This window comes from Gossypium arboreum, chromosome 4 (assembly GCF_025698485.1).
Source record: "Gossypium arboreum isolate Shixiya-1 chromosome 4, ASM2569848v2, whole genome shotgun sequence".
In the NCBI taxonomy this organism is placed as follows: Eukaryota; Viridiplantae; Streptophyta; class Magnoliopsida; order Malvales; family Malvaceae; genus Gossypium; species Gossypium arboreum.
Window position 1 is genome coordinate 38344594 of NC_069073.1, and position 22664 is coordinate 38367257.

The 22664-nt window shown below is 33.7% G+C and overlaps 1 non-coding gene across 1 annotated transcript; it reads left to right on the top strand.

The window, feature by feature from the left end:
• Positions 1-20165: 20165 nt before the first annotated feature.
• LOC128292365 (small nucleolar RNA R71) lies at positions 20166-20272 on the top strand. The gene has a single exon (XR_008282349.1). It is a non-coding gene; the product is annotated as a small nucleolar RNA R71 (small nucleolar RNA).
• Positions 20273-22664: the final 2392 nt, after the last annotated feature.

Sequence of the window (22664 nt, forward strand, 5' to 3'; positions counted from 1 at the left end):
TCTCTGTATTAGACGGGGAGCAGATTGAAGAAGCAGATTTGACGTCTCTGTATTAGACGGGGAGCAGATCAAAGATAGCAGATATCACCTTCCTGAGTTGCAGTGAAGCAGATTGAAGCCGTCAAGAGGCCATTTAAAGAAGATCAAGGATCAAGAACTCAAGACTCGGCGAGCCCGGGCAAAATTGGTCTTTTTATAGTCTTTGCTCTATTCCATTACTGACAATCAGCAAAGAGGGCATTGAGACACTCAATTTTGCCCGGGCCTAGAAATAAGTCCAAAAACAACAATAATAAACCCAAAAAAAAAACGAAGTCCAAGTTCAGTCCAAAATTACAAATATAATTTGACCCGATCGGAATGGCCCATTACTTGAAAAGATTTAAGGTCCATCTACAAGCTTGACTCATATAGAAATATAATCTTCAATGATATGCAATCTTAGATATGATATGCAATCTTAGATATGATACAATCTTAGATATGATTGCAATCTTAGATATGATATGCAATCTTAGAAGATATAATTTTGTAATCTTAGAGATTTAATTTGTAGATACCTTTTAATCTTAACCGTTGATGTAATTGGTCTATACCGTTGGATTTGAGGAGGTTCAACTATAAATAGAGGCCTCTCCCTTCATTGTAAACACACTGGAGTTTTGGGAAACAATAAAAAATTTTGAGAGCTTTCACTCAAATTTCTCTCCCTCTTACGTTCTTATTTTCTACGGTTTGTTCTTATTTTATTCTTTGTTCATCTTCGTTTTTCAACCCTTTTTATTTTGATTTAATCCATGTTTCCCTGATTTTTTATATATTTTAATTTTTTAATAATTTTAGAATCATATCAAACTCTTTCATTTTTTAATAATTTTTTTTAGTATTACTCTTAGTAAATTATTTTTTTTTAAATTTTATTCAAATCATTATTTTAAAAAAATATATATTTCATTTAATTTTCATATTTTATCCAAAAGTTTTTCTAAAATGAGGCAATGTTTTTCGTAATAGTACCCTAACATGCTGGGTTGCGATTTCCTGTTTGTCTAAATGCCTAAAGTATCCTTCTAAATAGATTTTGTAAATCACGAAATGATTTCGATTCGAGAGTTTAAGAATATCGTGTCCTATCATCTTTGGATGTGATGTTTGTATTCTTTTGGAGCTAAGGAATCTCGATTTTCAACTTAAATAATTCGGTTTCAAAAAGGGATCCTATTTTAAATCCTTTCAAATTTTTTACATTAAGACAGAAAACTATTCAATTTGGTACCAATTTTGGGCATTGCGAGGGTGCTAATCCTTCCTCGTACGTAACCGACTCCCGAACCTGTTTTCTTAATTTTCAGAGACCAAAACGTTTTATAAGGTGATCCAATCACACCTAAAAGGTTGGTGGCGACTCCGTTTCGTTTTTCAAAAGTCGATCCCCATTTTTCAAACATCCCTTTAAAAAAATGGTTTCGACAAATTGTTTGCAATTTTTTTATTTTAGTTTTTCCTTAATCAGAAGCTGTTGAATATGAGATTATTTATTTTAAAGCTAGTGATTTGAAAGAGTTTTTTTTTTTAAATTTAAATTACAGCCATGGATTTGAAAATTTTAGCTATTCGCATGACTTGGCAAACTGAAGCTTTATTAGGTTTCTCTATGGCGATTTTAGTTCTTTTTGGTTGGTGGGTTCAATTCAGATTTGGTGGTTAAATATATTTTGTTCTTAAATTTTAGTTGATGTATTACTTGTATCTTATATTTCAAAGATTGTAAGTCAAAATTCCAATTTTTTTTTGTGGTCATTTTTAAAGAATTGGCTCCTCATATTGAGGATTTGATTGATAGACTTGTGCTCTTGTGTTTTAAGTACTCTTAATGATTACTTAAAATGCATTATTGTAGGAATAAATGTAATATTGAACCAGCTAAACTCCTCTGATTCAATTTTCAGAGTAGTGATGCAGTGCTCTCTCAGGCCTAGAGTTGTTTGAGCACTGTGATTGAGGAGCATTGCAGATCGTTGTATGCCTAATGTTTGTCTCATTTATTTCTTATTTGTCTGCTTGAAACTTTTTTTCTTTGCATCAATTCTTAGCTTCAGTTTTTTTCTATATTTTTTGTTTTCTGTTTGAACTTTGAAAGATTTTGATGTAGTTTATCGAAGAGTTCGATTTATTGACTTTTCTTGATCTGTTTATTCTTTCTACTGAACCGATGTGTTGGAAATTTTGGGTACTTAAGAGATTCAGGCATTTAGCAGACATTTTATTTATCTAACTTGTGTGGTATTTAGGTGACAAGATTGAAAAATTAGTTAGGTTGTTATTGGGTTTCGGTATTATGAAATATTATTAGGTTAAAGTATCAGTACCCAAAATTGTGGTTATCCTATCCTTCCCAGTCCTTGGTTCATCTGTAAGAGGCTGCTTGTGGTAGTAGTAGAGTCATATATCTTTCTGTTTATATCTGAATATAGCTATGAGTCAACTGAGTGCCATATCTAATAGATGTGCTTTGGGAGCCTCAGTTTGCCTCAGTGTTGGCATTTTCTTGGGTTCTGGCTATTTATCTTAGACTTTAATCTTAAAAATTGTTTAGTTTAGGTCATTATCAGTTTCTTAGTGCTTGTTTCCAAATTTGATGCATTCTATATTGGTCTTAATTTTGATTTGTTTGTGGTCGTACTAATAACCACATTGCATGTGTCTCCAACTCTTTTAATGGAAATTACGCCTTTCCATTCTATTCCCTTAAAGTTAAAGAATGATTTTTTTTCCTTTGAATGTAATTTAGTGCAACTTATAATTGTGAGAGTTTGTTTGTTATACTTACATAGTCTCGACTTCCCTATGCTACATAACCTGGATAGTGACTTTTAATTATATCACTCTGTTAAGGCTTAGTAGTTTGCTAGCAATTTTTAGTGTTTGATAATTGCCTCAACTAAAATTATATAAAATATTTTATGTTATATTAAATAATTACCTTTATGATAGGCAACAAGGTGAGGACAGTGATAGTGACTTTTTATCATGGAAAATGTTAGGTATATGCTTGTATATATGCCCATACAGATATTACTCAATTTACATTATTTTAAAAATCTAAATTCAAATCTTGAAAAACTAATTTCCAATTTTTTTTCTTTTAAATTCAATCAATCTACTAAACTTATGTTTTAGATTTTTCTTTCTTTAAAATGATAGGCTTATGGTTTTGAAGAATCATAAAATGGGCAATCAAATAGCTTTATTGGACTGCTGCCAATTTACCTTTTTTTATTGAAACAATATTAAAAAAGCTAGCAATTTATTTTTTTTTGTAAAATAATATAATATTATGAAATTTAAATGAAAAAAATATGGTAATATTAATTTATTTTTATAATGACACTTTGAATACATTGTGCATTTTTCTTAATTGCTAAATTTGTCTTTTTTAGTTACAATCCTGGTCCTTTTTATTGCTGAATCTAATATGTTCTTTTGCATTTGAAGGCACACCTTGCATCACAGATTGTGTGATGGCTGAGCTTGAAAAATTGGGCCAAAAGTACCGTATAGCTTTGAGGTAAAGCCTCCATTAACCTTTAATATGCAGTATCTCTTTACAGTGTCTTATCTGGCTAAATGCATCTAAATGTTAGTCTCTGTTTCTTAATTTGCCCTCAAACTGTCTCTGGAACCTTGATTCGTTCGTTGCCATACGACTTGGTTCAATGCTTCTGAATGTTAGTCTTTGTTTCTTAATTTTCCCCCAATCTATCTTTTGGACTTTACACTTAACTGTCCTATCTCTATTCTACCTTGGCTATTCATTGCTTTTTATGTTACAGGTGTAGTTTCATGAACTTTTCTAGAAATACAAGGTGATTAAAGTGTAAAGAAGAGGGTCCAAAGAAGGTTGCTACGGATGATGTTCAAATGAAGAAAAGGGATTGGAACTGCCCAGGTTAAGTTTCTTTTTGGTTTATATTGTTAAAAAGTCTTTTTGTTCTTCAAGAATATCCATCTTCAGTATACTTCTATTAAATAAAATTTGTACTGTAGTCCCATATTTTATGATCTGCTGGATGATTTGGCTACATCCATGCTTGTCCTCTTATTGCAAACTAAGTCTCATGCATATCTTATTAGCATAGAATGTAATGCCATCAAGAAGTATGCTGCTTGTGTTGACCATTTGTGATTTGAACTTATTTTTAATGATATGGTGCTGACTGAAAGATCTTTGATACGTGAGGTAAATCGACTTCTTAGCACAAGTTAACATTGTATACATTTGATTAATTAGTTTTAAAATATATTAGTATAAAGAATCTGAATTTTTTACTAATTTAAATAATTTTTATTTTTATATTTGTAAAAGAAATTAGCTAGTTATAAAATAAATAAAAATAGAATTTAGTTTGGTTGAGATGATTATAGTTTTCTAACTTACAAATAGTTCAAATTGAAATCAATTTACTTGAATAAATTGAAATTAAATTGAAATAACCAATAAAATGGTCAATTTATAGTTTTGTCCCTCTATCATGCTAAAATTTAATATTTAATCCTCATACTTTGATTTGACATAATTTAATATAATTTTTATCTGTTAGTTCAATCGGTTAGTATTTTTGATTCTATCAAAATGCTAATTTGAATTTTATTATTAGAATATATATTTTAAAAATATAAATTTTAGCATTTTAGCCATAATAGTTAATATTGTTAATTAACTATTGAATTAATTTATTAAATTATATCAAATTAACTGAATGAGCTCTTTGTCATAATCATTATAATTAATTTGATGTTTCTCTCCAAAATTTTTATGACATAACAAGTTTATTCTAAAGAATCTTGGGTGGCAAATGGAACAGGAAAAACCAACTACACTAGATTGCGGTCAAAGAACAATTTGTAGAAGGCACATAATGACTGGCTCCTACCTCTACGAATGCTTGTGGGAGGCATTGTAGCAGCGAATAAGAATGGGATTGATCAACATGCAGTTGACACCGTATGTGCTCTGAATCCGAATTCAAGTGTGAGTTTCAGATATTGTATGTGCAAAAAAGTATTAGAGTGCCTTATGTTTGTATATTAGTTAAGCAGATTATAGATAGAACCTGCAATAGGATCAACTAATTAGTTGATCAAAAACTACACCCAGTTTTGTAAACGTCTACTTGCATATTTGCATATACTTAATAATAATCTCGTGTCAACTATTTATTCTTTTTTTTTATTTAATTGTTTTGTTTTCAACATTTTATTTTTATTTGAGTTGAAAGAAGAAAAACACGAATTGCAATTTTGACTTGGAAAAGAGAATATTCATTAGCGACTTAATCAATTTTTATTTTTATTTTTATTTTAATATTTAAGATAACTTGAGTTCTAACTTTTGGATTTTAATTGTGTTATTAATTTATTATTTTAAATTCTAAATTTAAATTCATTAATTTTTATATTTAGTTTTAAAGTTAAAATTTTAATAGAAAATTTAATTTAATTAATATTTTTATTTATCTTTAAAAGTATATAGTTTAAAGTTTAAATTTCAAAAATAAAATATTATAATATATTTATCATAGAAAATAAATATTATTTAATTAAAATATTTTTTAAAGGTTATATTCTTTAGCGGCGTTTGTAAAAAAAAGCTGATAAAGGTCATGGTCTTTAGCGGCGTTTGTGGGAAAAGCGCCGCTAAAGGGAAAAAAACGCCGCTAAAAGTCTATTCTCCTGTAGTGGTGGCATCGTCATAGTTCAGAGAAGGCTACTTGGGAAACAGAGGAATTGATGAGATCACAATATCCAAATCTATTTCCAGGTAACAAATTTCAAGGATGAAATTTCTAAAATGGGAGAGAGTTGTAAAAGCCCAATTTTTAGTGGTGTCGGAAACAACGGTTCGAGACCACCAAAACTGACAATTGAGCTCGTATATTTTATTATTTAGTGTTTAAAAGCCAAATATGATTTTAGGAAGACTTTTGAATTAGTGAATTGTGTTTTAGAAGAATTTATTAGGTTAAGTGGTTTCGAAAATGAGGTATCGAGACCTCAATTTCATAAACTAAGACGTAAATATTTTTATAAATATTTATGTATTGTCATTGAGTTAGTATTAAAGTTTCGTTAGAAAATTTTAATGTTTTGATAGTTAATTAAATAAAAAGGACTAAATTGAAAAAGGTGTAAAACATGCAAATTAAACAATTAGTGATTAATTGGTTCAAGTAGTAAATGAGGGAGGATCAAAAAGGCAATTAAACACTTATTAGAAGGCTGAAATGTCATGTGCAAAGAAAAATCTTGAAATTTGATGAATTAGAGGCAAAATGGTAATTTGGAATTAAGGTAAAAGTTAAAACAATGACTAAATTGAAAATCTAGACATTTCTTCATCAATCTTCAACCAAAAACACCATAGAAGAGGCTCCAAAAGTTGGTTTTTCATATTCTTGCATCATGTGAGTTCAATTCTTGCTGTTTTCTTGGAATTTTTGTATTTTTAAGACTTTTACAATTAAGTCCAACTATCTATTTCCTTAGTATTTGATTTTATGGGTAATTTTGAAAGCTACCATTGATGAGTGTTGGAATTTTGTGATGAATTAACATGGATTTGGAGCTTTGATTTGTTTATATGATGATTTTATCAAGTGATTTCAATAGAAAATTTATTTTAGGACCAAATTGTGAAAAAAGATAGATATTAGGGTTTGATAATAAATTCTACTTATCAAAGGCTGTATGGTAGCTTAGAATAATTAGATAAATTGTCAATTGAGAAAAATTAGTTCAATTGATAGAATAGTTACTGAGGGACTAAATTGTAAAAACTGTAAAAGTTAGGGGTAATTGTGTAATTTCAAAAATTGAGGGTTATTAATTGTGAAGTAAATTGAAACTAAAATATATGCTAATAAATGAATAATTTTACATTTTAGATCAAGAGCCCGTAGACAAACGTGAAAAAGAGAAAATAGCAGAATAGTCATTGAACTTCTACAAATCTTGCAACTTAACCCAGGTAAGTTCGTATGGTTAAAATTTATTAATTATATTGAATTGATGAATGATATTATTTATTTAGTATATTTTTGAAAAACTATTATTAAATTGTGAATTGAAATAATTATTCGGCTAAAGTGGAACACGGGATTGAGTACAATCGTTATGTGGCAAAGGAAGAACTGACGACAATTTACCCAAGTAAATCGAGGCTCAGCATTTATTGTGAACTTTCGTGTTTACTTTCCGTTTAGCCCTTATGAGCTTCAGTTAACTCATATGAGTTTCCGATTAACCCTAATGGGTTTCTCTTTAGCTCTTTTGAGCTTTAATTTAACCCTTATGGGTTTTCGTTCAGCTCTTATGAGCTTCCGTTCAACCTCACGGGTTTTCGTTTAGCACTTATGTGCTTTTGTGCAGCCTTCAGGCTTCCGTAATGATGTACTCATATCCGTAAAACATTCCTCGACTTGACAAAAGTTGGTAAGTGATATTTGGAATTAATGATTGAAGATTTAAAGTTATTATTGATAATGATCAGAAATAAGTGACTTCATCGATTGAAGTTGTGTTTGGCAGGAATTGTATATTGAATGATTTATTTGAATAATTTTTTATAGTATGTTCGGAAAGATTTATGTTTAAAGCCAACGAACTTACTAAGCTTCTTTAAGCTTATTTGTGTTGTTTAATGTTTTTTGTAGACTTTTAAGAAGCCGAGAGATCGGATCACACTATCCAACTTGCTCCAGTAGATTTTGTTATACATACTATGGTTTATATGGCATGTATAGGGATTGGAATGGTTTTAAGCAAAGTTGGTTTGTGTAAATATTAGGAGTTACACTTTGTTTATGTTTCTAATTAGCTTATATATGTATGGACTAATCATGCATGAGGTGAGTTTAAAATGATTTAATGATAGTTAATTAAAAGGCATATTAAGGTATGGTTGTAGTTAGAAAATTTAGTTAAATATGCAAATATGTATACATGAATAACTTGGTAAGTTTAGATATTGAATATATATGATGATATGTTAGATATGAAGCTCGATTTTTGGCTTGAACGGAAGGTATTATTGTGATATGTGTGTATGGAAATGGTTGTGCATAGGTTGATACCAAAATTGGGTGAGAAAAGTGGCCTTAAAATGGCCTATTTTCGTCCACACGGACAGAGACCCGGGCATGTGTCTCAGCCGTGTGTGACACACAGCCTGGCACATGGGTGTAACGCCCCAAAATTTTAATTTTTGATTTCATGGATGTGTGACAGACAACTGTGCATCTGCTTCAGTGGTTAAGTGTTCTGGGTGTGTGTGTGAGGTCCCAAGTTCAAGCCTTACTTGGGAAAATTTTGGTATTTTTATAAATAAAGCCTTAACCTTGTGGAAAAGGTGTAAGTTTAATTGTTGGTAAGTTTATATCAGAATGGGCGTGTTGGTCTGGTGGTTAAGTGGAGTGTTGGTGTGTTAAAGGTCCCGCGTTCAATTCTCTCTGATGGCGTGGAGACAGTATTTTTGCTCCAATTTCGACTAAGAGTTGTGTTGGGGAAAAATTCTGAGTAGTTGTGTTTTAGTGGGTTAATAGGGAGTGATTTTAGGAGATAATTAGGGAGAGGTTATGTAACAGCCTAATTTTGGGCCTAGTCGGAACAGTGGTTTCAGAACCACAAATCTGAGGTCAATAAATTATTTTAATATTACTTTATGTGTTATAGCATGATTATATGAGTGCATGAAAATTTTGGTGAATTTATTTTAGCGTTTGTGAGCTTAATTGCAAAAAAAGGACTAAATCGCATAAAGGGCAAAAGTTTTATTTTACTACCCAAATATGTTAAATAGCTAGGGAACCAAAATTATAGGTCTTTAAAGTGCAAATAGGCCCTTTTGGGGAATGATGGCCGGCCATAGGGACAAAAAAATTTTGAAAAGTCAAAGCTGGTGGCATTAGGTGACTTTTTGGTAATAAAATAAAATAAGGAAAAAAAGGTTGTCATCTTTTTTATTTCTTCTTCTTCAACCACCTAAAATGGCAGCAAACATGGGGGTTTTGAAGCTCAAATTTTTAGCAACTTAAATCCTTTGCTTGTGAGTGAAATTTGTGGTTGTTTTTTGTTAATTTTTATATAGCTTAAACTAGCTAATGAGGGGATTATTTTGCAAAATGGTTGAAATTCTAAGGTTTTGGCATGAGAGCATTTATGTTGTTTGCTGAATTTCTATGGAATAAAATGAGTCTTGGTTGTGTAATAAATAACTTTTGTAAAAGGATTTTCATGAAAACACCTAAAAGGACCATTTTGTGAAGTTCATAAAATAGGTTTTAAATGTGTGAAATAATTAGAATTGTGGGCTACTTCTAGTATAAAAAGAATTCGGCTAGGATTGGTTAGTGAGAAAATTCGATGAAAATCGATTTACGAGCCTAGGGGTAAAATCGTAATTTTATGAAAGTCTAAGGGCAAAATGGTCATTTGGCCAAAGTATAAATTATGGAATCTATTGGTTAATATGATGATTAATGTAGTGGATTTTATTATTTTAGATCAAGAAAATCAAGATTCGGGATTAAATTGGGAAAGTACGAGATTATGGACTAAAATGAAATAATTAGCCGGGCTTGGATTCGAGGTAAGTTCATATGATAATAATAATGCAATATTATGTTTGAATTGTAATTCTTTACTATTATTGCATAAATTGTATGATTGAATACATTGGAAAATTTGATGGAATGGTGTACATGATGTGGAAATATGATATGGAAGAATGTTACATGAAATGCAAGAAAACGATGATATATGACAAGTGATATAGGAAATAGGTGATATATATATATATATATATATATATATATATATATGTTTAAATGTTTTATTGTTATCATGTATCATAATCTTGTTACCACGAAAGTATAAATAATGTGATATAAGAGTAACCTACATTATGAGCAAGTGCGACGACACCGAGTTAGATATGAAATCCCGTTGAACCTCAGGAATAGTATTGGATACAAAAGGTATATCATGAGGAACTATGTGGTCTGAACTCATGAGTTGTGTCAAGTTCATGAGATAAATGTTATATGTAATGTGGGTCCGAGTACTGACTTCATGACCAAACCCATGAGTAACTCGTTGAGCGAGCATTTCATGTCAACACTATATGGGTCGGGGTGCTGCCTTTGTGTACAGACCCATTAGTAGCTCAATGAGCGGGTGTTACATGATAGTGCTATGGGGTCCGGGTACTAACTGATGAATAGGCCAGTGAGTAGCTCAAAATGCGAGCATTACATAGTATGAGGTAGCTCTGGCTTCTTACATGGCACTTAGGTGCAAACTTCCCATGTATCCAATAGTATTCCGAGTGTTCAACGGGTATTACAATAGACGTGATGAAATTCCCAATGAGGGCATGTTAAAGAGATATGGTTATATGATATATTACGATGAGTACAGGTATGTACACTAAGCTTATGGCTATTGAGGCTTTAAAATGTTGAGACATCAGTGAGCTAAGATGTATGAATTATGATTATAAATTTTGTTGCAATATCATGTTAACTTATATTGTGCATTTGAACATGGAATGCATGAAATGGTGAGTTCATGATTAGTCGGGTTTTAGGGTTTAGGGTTTAGGGTAAAGGATTATTTTTGAGGTTATATCAGAATTATTTTCGTAGCGGAAAGAGGAAAATGTGATAGTGAGTAGCAAACTAAAAGAGTACAGTGAGAATCGACTTCTGATAATGAATTTCAAAATATATGAGAAATTAAATAGATATATTGGAGGCACCGCCTGAGTGAAATTTCTTCAACACTGAATATGAAATTGAGGAATCTAAGTGAAGACCACTTTTCTGGTAAGATTTTCGAGGACGAAAATCCCTAAAAGGGGGGAGAATTGTAATATCCCGAATTATGGCCTAATCGAAATAGTGGTTTCGTGACCATAAATTCGAGATAGAAATAATTATTTTATAATTATTTTGAGGTCTATGATATGATTGCATGATTGTGTGAAAATTTCGTGAAGAAATTCTATGCATAAATTGCTTAATTTGAAGTTAGGGACTAAATTGAATAAGTTGCAAAACTTGCATTCTAGAAGTTTCTAGTATGAAATTGCTTTGAAATATTAATTAGGAGGTCTTAAATAGCAATTTGACCAATTTCAAAGTTTATGGACAAAAATTGGACGTGGATAGAATTTTTGGAAAGTTTAGTATTAAGGGCATTTTGGTCATTTAGGGGTATTACATTTAGTGAACTTATGATAGTTATCATTATATTGCACCAAAACAGTGTTGGACAGCAGCCGTTGTATGACTTTGAAAATCCACCAAAAATTGTGGAAATTGAGTTAGAGGTTGAATAAAATATGAAATTAAAGATTAATGAGTCTAGTTTCACATAGAATAAACGGTGTAAGAATAAGAGTTTCATATTATGAAATATTTAAATTTTTGTGAGACGGAGTTAGAATAATTTTGAAATACCTTATTCTGATTTGATAAAATCATTGAAAATTGTAAAAAAAATGGTTATGGGTTATAATTTATATTCTTAGAATTATTAATGAATCTATTTTCAAGAGAAATAGACAGGAACATCATCCGAGTCCCTGAGATAATTTATTTTTAGTGAAGAGGGATTGAAACTATTAGATAGCAAAAAAGGGTAAATTTAAGGAATAAAATGTACTTATTGGCTAGACCAAAAATTCTAAAAATTTTATGGTAAGAAGATATGTGAGTCTAGTTTCAAGGAAAATTAGCGGATCTTAGTTTGGAGTTATGTAGCTCCAGATATAAATAATTTAGTAACTATGACTCGAGAAAATAGCTTGACTGAGACATAAGTAAAAATACAAATAGGGTTGTATTACCTTGAGAAACAAGTTGATAAACTGCTTATTATTTTCATACGGTCTTACTAAGCTATAAAGCTTACCCCTCTCCTTTCCATTTCTTTTAGTGTTGTCAGGTTCGCTCGGGGTTGGAGATCGTTGGAGGCAGCATCACACTATCAAGCCATCTCTTTCGGGGTATTGATGAATCTTAAATGTCTTCAAGTGAGTGGCATGTATAGGGACTTAGTTATTGATGTGTGTTCTTATGATTTGGCCAAGATGTTGGCTTATATTAGTACATTGTATATAGCCATGAGATGTGGCTTATGATGGTTATGGCTTGTAAGCCTATTTATCCAAGCTAAGTATTAATGCCTTGTGATGGTCATGTGTGTTTGTTGAATGTCTTATGACCAAACAAAGTGGTTAAGTGTGATATGGCAATAAGTCAACAATGCTTGAACATGAGATTGGTGTGGAATGACTTAGGCAAGCATGGTATAAGTGTATAAGTATAATCAAAAAGACATGTTCAATTGATTGTGAATTGGTGTGTTTAGACTCGATATAAAATGAGTAAGCAAAACACATGTATGGTGACATATGAATATTACAATTAAGTCTTAGTGGAGGATGTTTAGTCATTTACTTGATGCTACATTATATGTTTCTATAATGTATTTAAGTATGTGAGGTATTAATGGTAACAAAAAGGTGATGGGCCGTTAAACTAACTAATAATTCGACTAAGGCAAGCGCACCTATCGAACAATAGTATAGTTATGGTGAAACCGAAAATATCGTATCCACGATGACTAAAAGTACTAATAATTACTATCTTTTTATTTTCTAGCTTAACAATTAAGAGAATTTTTAATCTAAAACTAATTAACTAATTAACTAAGATTGCGACAGAGATTAAAGTTGGAAAATACTTTTGGAAAACCAATGGAAAAGACAATACCCAAGGAAGAATTCACTTAGACTTCACTTATTACCTCTGAACTATAAGATTTATTCACTTGATTAATCCATAGGAATCCCTGATTTATGTTAATATCTCTCTCGAGACTAAAAACAACTGACTCTAGGTTGATTAATCGAAATCTCTTTCTAATTAAAACCCCTATTACCGCATTAACTCGATCTATGGATTCCCTTATTAGATTTGACTCTAATCCGGCAGATTTATGTCATCCTATCTCTAGGATTACATGTAACTCCGCTTAATTATGAATGATCTACTCTTAAACAGGAACTTTTCCTCCACTGAATAAGCACATCAAAAACCTGAATTAATATCCTAGAATATTAAAACAAGGGTTAAACTTACAATTAAAAATAAAAACAAATATTTATAATATAACTCAATTAATAATAAGATTCATCTTAGGTTTCATCTCCCTTAGGTATCTAGGAAGTTTAGTTCATAATAATGGAAAACATCTTAAAAATTGGAAAACAACAAAACATAAAGAAACCCAAAGAACTTCTAGGAAATTGGATGGAAATCTTCAGTCTTGATGTAGATCCTCCTTCTGAGCTGATCTCGATGGCTATTCTTGACTATTTTCTATCTTCTATTCTCCATCCCCCTTCAATCCTCTTCTAGGATGTTTATATAGACTTTAGAATGCCTTAAAACCCTCAAAAATAGCCTTTTCTGAGTAGAATTAGACTTGGGCTCGACAGGGACACAGCCGTGTGCCACGCCCGTGTAAAGCTGCTCAGGCCGTGTGTAATTCTGACTTGGTTTAATGTCGACATAGCCATGACACACGAGCGTGTATTCTACTTGTGTGCCACGTTGAATTAGGCCCATTTTGTCCGTTTTTGGCCCGTTTCTTGCTCTTTTTGCCTTCCTATGCTCTCCTAAGTGTAAAACATGAATTTAAAGGATTAGGAGCATCGAATTCAATAAAACCAAGGAAAAATCATCCATAAATATGCCAAGAATAGGGTAAAAATATGTATATATTACGGTTTATCAAATATCCCCACACTTAAGCATTTGCTTGTCCTCAAGCAACATCCTCAACTCACAAATAAAATAAATCCTTCTCAACTTATAATTCTAATCAATAATGATCTAAATAATCCACAAGTAATCATATGTTAAGAGCTTAACTATAAGAACATTAAAGTTTCAAACAATCCAAATTGAGCATTTCAATCATAAAATCATAGGCATCCCCATTTATCTAAGTAATTACCTTTAATTCCAAATCGACAAGGGTTGACATCCTCACTAAAGATTCACTCAAATCACTCAAAGTGTTTAAGGTTCAATAATTAAGCACTCAAAGTGTTTAAGGTTCAATAATTAAGCACTCAATAGTCAAACATGAAAAGTTATTACCGTAGGCTTGCATGAAAATCAAATCTCCACCACTATACTGAGATGATACACGAATCAAAAGGTCTTTAACCGGGTTGTAATGGGGCTTGGGTTAAAGGTGTGGATAAAGGTTGAAAAAGAAGGTTAGAAGCGAGATTAATTTAATAGATTACCAAACTTATAAAAACAAAGCTAATCATTGAATTACAAACAAGTGCCAGAATTAACACTAACCAAAACTAATGAAGTGAGCTTTTTATCTCAATATGATAACTTATCCAAGCTCTTTAGAACAATATGTAATTTGAATGAATGTAAATATACGTTTTTTTAAGAAGAAGAACAAGTACAATAATGGAAAGTACATAATAAGAAATAATTTAGCAACTGGAATGAACGAACATAATTAGGTAACTAATCAAATCAAATCTCGATAAAAAAGAAGAGTCAATGAAAAAGGGGGAAATTCTTAATGAATCAAAAAGGGTTAAGTTGTGGGTTATTATTAAGGGGAAAAGACAAGAAATAAAAGTCAAGGTCAAAGGGGTTCACTAGAGGTCAATTATGTGGGTAGGCTTTTTATAGGGTAAATGGGTTAAAACCTAAGTGCCTTTATCATTTCAGTATATCAAATCAAAGGTATGGTCTCGACATGTATAATCGATGCAAGTTCTAAAATAGCAAATCAATGTTGACACACTCATAACCAATAAAATAAGTGAGCGAGAAGGATATATGCTCTAAAAGGCTCAAAATCTCACGAAAATTATGAGTATTTGATGTCAATCCTGTAAATTCAAAACTTCAAGATAATACTTCAATTCAGGGAAATAACCTAGCAATTTTAATTCTCAAAAGTCAACTTATCATGCTTGATCCTCTAATGTCATAAAGTTTAAACAATCAATGCATAGTTACCTATGATTTAATTCAAAACATATCAATAAAAATCATTAATTAATCAAAATTCACTCTAATAATGATATGAGAAAATTATTTGAGAACAAGATAAAAATTTAGGGATTTTCTGATAATCACATAAATAACCTCCCCACACTTAAGATGTACATTGTTCTCAATGTACAAAGATAGATAATAGCAATATAAGCATAATATCAGCAGAGAGGGAGAAAAGCGAAACTGTCTTGAATTTTTGGATGAAATTCTTGGAATAGCGAAAGCGAGAGTTGTAGAGAAGGCTAATGAAAGGCATGAGTCTGAATTAATAGTAAGAAAATAAACACAACTATGGAACAGAATCAAGGGGTTACTCGAGAAAAACCATAAAGATAAATATAGTTCAAAATATAAAACATAAGTCTTCAAAAATAGATAAAAGACAAAATAAAATTTAAATGAAAATAATAATAATAAATAAATAAATAAAGGGACTCAAAGGTCCTTATCATCGGATGCTTCGTGGGTCGACGGTGCCGCAGGAAAGATATGGAGGTGGTGGCAAATCTGTTGAAGAGTGGCATCAATGCTATCGAACCGCTCAAGACAGTGCTGCTCAAATCGAGTGAGTCGCTCGGATATATCTGTTAGAGTGGCAGCAGTGGGGTGGTGACTCTGTGATAGTGGTGGAAGTGGATCCTCATGAAGGGGAGGAACATCATCAGTAATGTCCTCTGGCTCATCTTGGTCATCAGAGTGGACGAGTCTGTACTGAGGGGGGTCGACTCCACAGCGTCACTCTATCATCCTCATGTGGATCATGCTAGATATTCCTTGAGGAAACATCTGGCCTACTAGTGTGAGTGTCAATGACATCTCTGGAGTGTCGAAGAGGCCGAAGTGTCTAGCGAGACGAGTCACGTAGGGGCCAAGGCAAATAGGCCTCTCCTATAGCGGTCTATCTGGTGGCGAAAAGTGAGGGCGATAAAATATGTCAAATCAAATACATGACCAGTCGCCAAACTCCATAAGAAGTAAGCATCGGTGGTGCTAACAATACCGGTGCTCTCTCTCCTCCCAGTCAAGGTATGAGCCAATATAGCATAGATGTAATGTAGTGCTAGAGGAAGAGAAGTCACCTTTGAGCGACTTGCATCATAGGGAACAGTACTCACTGTAAGGTCGGTCTAACAGTAGGAGGGCGAGTAGTGTATGTAAGGTGAAGATGTAAAAAATTCTCGGAAGCCATAAACTCCTCCATGTAAAGGCCAAAAGTAGTGCCAAAATTTGGTACACTCATGTGTCATACGAGTCCACCCAGTCTAAAAATAATAGTACTGGCCTCATCATGGGTATTCATCACATGCTGTAGATGGAAAGTAGTGCAATCCAAGGTAAGCTCCAAATAGGTGGGCTCAATAATCGAAAAGAACCGATCCCACGGGGCAGTGGCAAGATGGAATTGAACAAGGTGGTCAAGTTGGACCTACTCCAAGGCAGCCCAATCAATACATCAGCCCACTCCTAATGGTCGTACTTGAAGAAGCTGAAACAGGTCGTCCTGTAGGCCTGACAAGAATCGAAGCAAAGGGTGACGAACTTCGGTCGCGGCACTCGAGGAGGTTACGCCAGGACCCTTCCATTTTTTGAAGCGGGATGACAGTCTTCTTGCCTCGTGTGTTTGTCATAGTGTACCTACAAGAATAGATGAATAAATTCAATTTGACGCATGAACATAATAGGTAAGCAAATAAATATTCATCCAAGTTTAACCCCTCAATTTAATGAAAATAGAAAATAGAAAAATGTTAATGTACAATAAAACTAACTAAATAAGTATTATATGAGCAAGCAAGATACGAATGAAATCAACGAAGTAATGACCCTCAAATATATGTAAAATATTGTGATTGTCCAAAACTAATCTAAAAAAATTTAATTCATGTAACTGAATAAAAATTAACGAATTAAGAATGTAATAAGGATAATAATATATCAATAATAAAACAATTAGAAATAACGCAAAATAAAATAGTAATAAAGAACTAATAATAATACTAATAAAAATAATAATAATTTAATTAAAATGATGTAAAAGAATTAGAGGGGCAAAAGGGAGTAACCAATGGTGGTTTTGTGGTAGTCGAAGGGGCGCGGTCAAAGCTGGTGGGGGTTCGAGATGACAGTGGTGAACGGGGAGGGCACAGGCATGGGGGGTTAGGCCGTGCGGTGTGAAGGAGGCCAAGGGTGGGGGGTGGTTGTTCGGTTAAGAGGGAAATGGGGAAGAAAGAGGAGAGGGGAGAAAGTGAAAGAAAGAGGAAAGAAAGAAAAAAAAGAGAAGGAAAGAAAGATAAGGGAAAGAAGAAGAGAAGGAGAGCAAGGATAGGGGCTAGATGTTGGCCGTATTAGGGGGAAAGGGGGCTGTGGCGGCTAGGATTTGGGGGGGAAGATTGAAGAAGAAGAAGACAATAATAAAGTTAAGGTTGGGGGCTTTAAAAGGGACACAATCGTGTGAGGCCCTAGGCTACACGGTCGTGTCACACGCCCGTGTGGCTCGAGTTTAGCCCGTGTTTATGCTGAAAATTGAATGCCCAATTGTTACACAGCCTGAGGACACGCCCGTGTGTCTAGGCCGTGTTCGTTGTTCTCTTCTCCCATGCCCGTGTGGTATCTTACATGCCCTTGTGTCCGAACACACAGTCGTGTGCCTTGCCAGTGTACCTCTTTGACAAATTTAAAACTTTTGCTCTAGTTTTCACACGGCCTGGGACACATCCGTGTATCCAGGCTGTGTGCTCCACAAGGCCACGTTGTACGGCCGTGTGCTTCACAAGGCCGTGTTGCACGGCCATGTGGATCTAATTTATGACCATGTGGCTCGATACTTAGGGATTTTTAGCCTTGTTTCCACATGGCCAAGGACACGCCCGTGTGTCCAGGCTATGTGGGTCACTGTTCTTGCATAAAAAAAATGAAAAATAGCTAAAAATAAACTAGTTAGTGGTGTTAGTGCTCGAGTTGCCTCTCGAGAAATGCTTATTTAAAGTCTAAGCTCGACTTACCTTAATTTGTGTGGTCACAGCAAATTGAGGAGTTGAAAGTCCTCACCTTTGCTATCAATTTTATTAAAATAAGGTTTGAGTCGAGTATGGTTTACCTTGAAAGTTCCGAATTTAGTATGTGTTACCTCGACTGTACCATGTGGGAAAGTATTCAATACCGTGAAGGGAATCACTCCGTTTGTATTGTACTCTGAAGTAGCAATTCGAGGGTTCTTTTTATTTAACAATACCTTATCCCTGACCTTAAATTGCTTTGTTTCATCCCTACACTCATCATGGCGTTGCTTTGACTCCTTGCGTATTTTAGGTTGCTCCTTGACATGTGTCCGCAATTCATCTAGTTCATCAATTTGTAGTCTATCGATCTGTTTTTGTCACATGTACTAGAATTTGCTCCATCACGTTCTTCCTAGGGGTTTCCTGAAAAGAAGTTTGAGCCATAATGTTATTCATATCAACAGAACTTGTATAGCCATCTTGCTTACTAGATAATTTAGTCGAATCACGAGCTTGGAGAGTAATCGTGTCATCTCCTACACGAAGTATTAGTTCTCCTGTGCCAACATCAATGATAGTCCTAGCAGTTGCTAAAAAGGGTCGTCCTAAAATCAAAGGTACGTCACTATCCTCTTCCATGTCTAGAACAAAAAAATCAATTGGGAATATAAGTTTATCAATTTTGACTAGCACATATTCAATGATACCCCTAGGAAATCTAATTGTTTTATCTTCCAGTTGAATGCTCATCCTAGTTTGTTTTGGTTTCCCAAGACCTAGTTTTTTAAACATTTTATAGGGCATGACATTAATGCTCGCCCCTAGATCAGCCAATGCATTATTAATATTCAAACTACCAATTAAGCAAGGAATCGTAAAACTTCCTGGATCTTTCAACTTGTTGGGTATCTTATTTTGTAGAATGGCTGAGCAAACTGCGTTTAATTCCACATGCGACGCATCATCTAACTTATGTTTATTAGCCAAGCACTCTTTTAAAAATTTTGCTGTGTTTGGCATCTTCGAAAGAGCTTCAGTAAACGGTAAGTTAATATGTAATTTTTTTAATAATTTAAGGAATTTACCGAATTGTTCGTCTGTGTGGTCTTTCCTTGTAGCATTGGGGTATGGCACACGAGGTTTATACTCTTTGTTTACTAGTTTTTGGTTACTATGGTTTACCTCATCCTTACCTTTACCTACCACAAGTCCCTATTTTGGTTTTGGTTCAGATTCAACTAACCCTTCTTCATCTCGAATAGTAATCGCATGAAGTTGTTCTTTTGGGTTAGTTTCAGTGTTACCTGGCAAGTTACTTTGTGGTCATTCAGAAATCAACTTAGCAAGCTATCCTATTTGAGTGTCGAGCCCTTGAATTAACGCTTGCTGATTCTTAAGTGCTGTTTCGGTATTTTGAAAATGAGTTTCTGACACCGAGATAAATTTTGTAAGCATCTCTTCGAGGTTCGGTTTCTTCTCTTGTTGGTAAGGTGGTTGCTGAAAACCGAAAGGATGTTGTGGTCTTTGATTTCCTTGACCACCCCACGAGAAATTGGGATGGTTCCTCCAACCTGCATTAGAAGTTTTACTATATGGATTATTTTGAGGTCTAGAACTATTACCCATATAGTAGACTTGTTCCTTATTGGTGCAAGGGTTAACGGATGGATAATCTGTGTTGTGCACTCCTCTATTTGAATCACACCTCAACACTGGATGTACCTGAGTAGAACCATACAAACCATCAATTCTTTTATTTAAAAGTTCTACCTGGTTAGATAGTATAGTGACCGCGTCGAGGTTGAAAACACCAGCCGCTTTTATCGGCTTCGTTCTCATGACTTGCCACTGATAGTTATTCAATGACATCTCTTCAATAAATTCGTAAGCTTCTTCAGGTGTTTTGTTGTTTAAAGTTCCACTGGCAGCTACATCGATAAGTTGCCTTGTTGAGGGGTTCACACCGTTGTAAAAAGTCTGAACCTGGAGCCATAGAGGTAACCCATGGTGAGGGCACCTTCTCAATAAGTCCTCGTATCTCTCCCATGCATCATAAAGAGTTTCTAGATCCATCTGCACAAAAGAAGAGATATCATTCCTCAATTTAGCCATTTTAGCCGGCGAAAAATATTTAAGTAAAAATTTTTCGGTCATTTGTTCCCAAGTGAAGATTGACCCTCGTGGTAACGAGTTCAACCACTGTTTAGCCTTATTCCTTAATGAGAAGGGAAATAACTGAAGGTGAATGGCATCATCAGAAACAACATTAATCTTAAAAGTGTCGTAAAATTCCAGAAAATTTGCTAAATGAGTGTTTGGATCCTCATCCTGCAAACCATCAAACTGAACAAACTATTGTATCATTTGAATCGTGTTAGGTTTTAGTTCAACATTATTTGCAGCAACAGCAGGTCTAACTATACTCGATTCAGTTCCTGTTAAAGTAGGTTTAGCATAATCATACATAGTACGAGGAGCGGGATTCTGATCTACTGGATTTACAGCAACCACAGGAGGTAGCAGATTATTCTAATTTTCAGCCATCTCCTCAGTATTAGTGTGAATATTGCCTTATCGCTCTTCCTATATGTATTGTAGGCTTCACCTTATTTCTCTTCGATTTCTACGAGCTATGCTCTCGATCTCACTATCAAAAAGCAAAGGTCCTTACGGGTTTCTTCTAGTCATAAACTATAAAAACCTGCCAGAAGTAAATAAAAGAAAATTTAGTAATTAAAACAAAAACAAAATTAAATTGCAATAAAAATAAAAAATGGCTAAAGTAATAAAAATTAAGTGTTCCTAATATCTTAGTACCCAGCAACGAGCCAAAAACTTGATGGGTCGCTAAACTAACTAAAAATTCGACTAAGGCAAGCGCACTTATCGAACAGTAGTATAGTTATGGTGAGACCGGAAATATCGTATCCACGATGACTAAAGTAGTAGTAATTACTATCTTTTTATTATCTAGCCTAATAATTAAGAGAATTTTTAATCTAAAACTAATTATCTAATTAACTAAAATTGTGACAGAGATTAAAGTTGGAAAATACTTTTGGAAAACCGATGGAGAAGACAATACCCAAGGAAGAATTTACCTCGACTTCACTTATTACCTCTGAATTAGACAATTTATTCACTTGACTTAATCCATAGGAATCCCTAATTTATTTTGATATCTCTCTCGAGACTAAAAGCAACTGACTCTAGGTTGATTAATTGAAATCTCTTTCTAATTAAAACCCCTATTTTCGCATTAACTCGATCTATGGAATCCCTTATTAGATTTGACTCTAATCCGGCAGATTTATGTCATCCTATCTCTAGGATTGCATACTACTCCGCTTAATTATGAATGATCTACTCTTAAACAGGGACTTTTCCCCCACTGAATAAGCACATCAAAAACCTGAATTAATATCTTAGAATATTAAAACAATGGTTAAACTAACAATTAAGAATAAGAACAAGTATTTATGATATAACTCAATTAGTAATAAGATTCATCTTAGGTTTCATCTCCTTTAGGTATTTAGGGAGTGTAGTTCATAATAATGGAAAAAATCTTAAAAATTGGAAAACAAAACATAAAGAAACCCAAAGAACTTCTAGGAAATTGATGGAAATCTTCAGTCTTGATGTAGATCCTCCTTCTAAGCTAATCCCGATGGCTGTTCTTGAGTATTTTCTACCTTCTATTCTCTGTCCCCCTTCAATCCTCTTCTAGGATGTTTATATAGACTTTAGAATGCCTCAAAACCCTCAAAATTAGCCTTTTTCGAGTAGAATTAGACTTGGGCTCCACAGGGACACGGCCGTGTGCCACGCCTGTGTGAAGGCGCTCAGGCTGTGTGTAATTCTGACTTGGTTTAGTGTCGACACGGTCATAACACACAAGCGTGTAGTCTACCCATGTGCCACGCTGAATTAGGCCTATTTTGTTCGTTTTCAGCCTATTTCTTGCTCTTTTAGCCTTCTTATGCTCTCCTAAGTGTAAAACATGAATTTAAAGGATTAGGAACACCGAATTCAATAAAACCAAGGAAAAATCATCCATAAATATGTCAAGCATAGGGTAAAAATATGTATATATTATGGTTTATCAAAAGGCTTGGGAATTAGCCTAAGTGCTGCCATACGGGCAGAGACACGGCCATGTGTCTCAGCCATGTAGAGGACACGGCCTAGCACACAGGCGTGTGGCCTGGACGTGTGTTTCAATTCATTTACTGATGTCATAAACAGAGAGTTACACGGCCTGAGGACACGGACATGTGACACTGTTTCTTGAAAATTTTTCTAAGTTTTCCCAAAGCTTTCCAAAGTTCTCGGTTTAGTCCCAAACTGCCTTTAATGCATGTTTAGAGCCTCGGTAGCTCGTGTAAGAGACATTATGCATGTGATTGAATTTTTTTAATCTAAATGAAATTTTATGGCCCGATTTCATGAAATTGTGCATGTTTAAGTCCGATAATGCCTCAAACCCTGTCCCGGT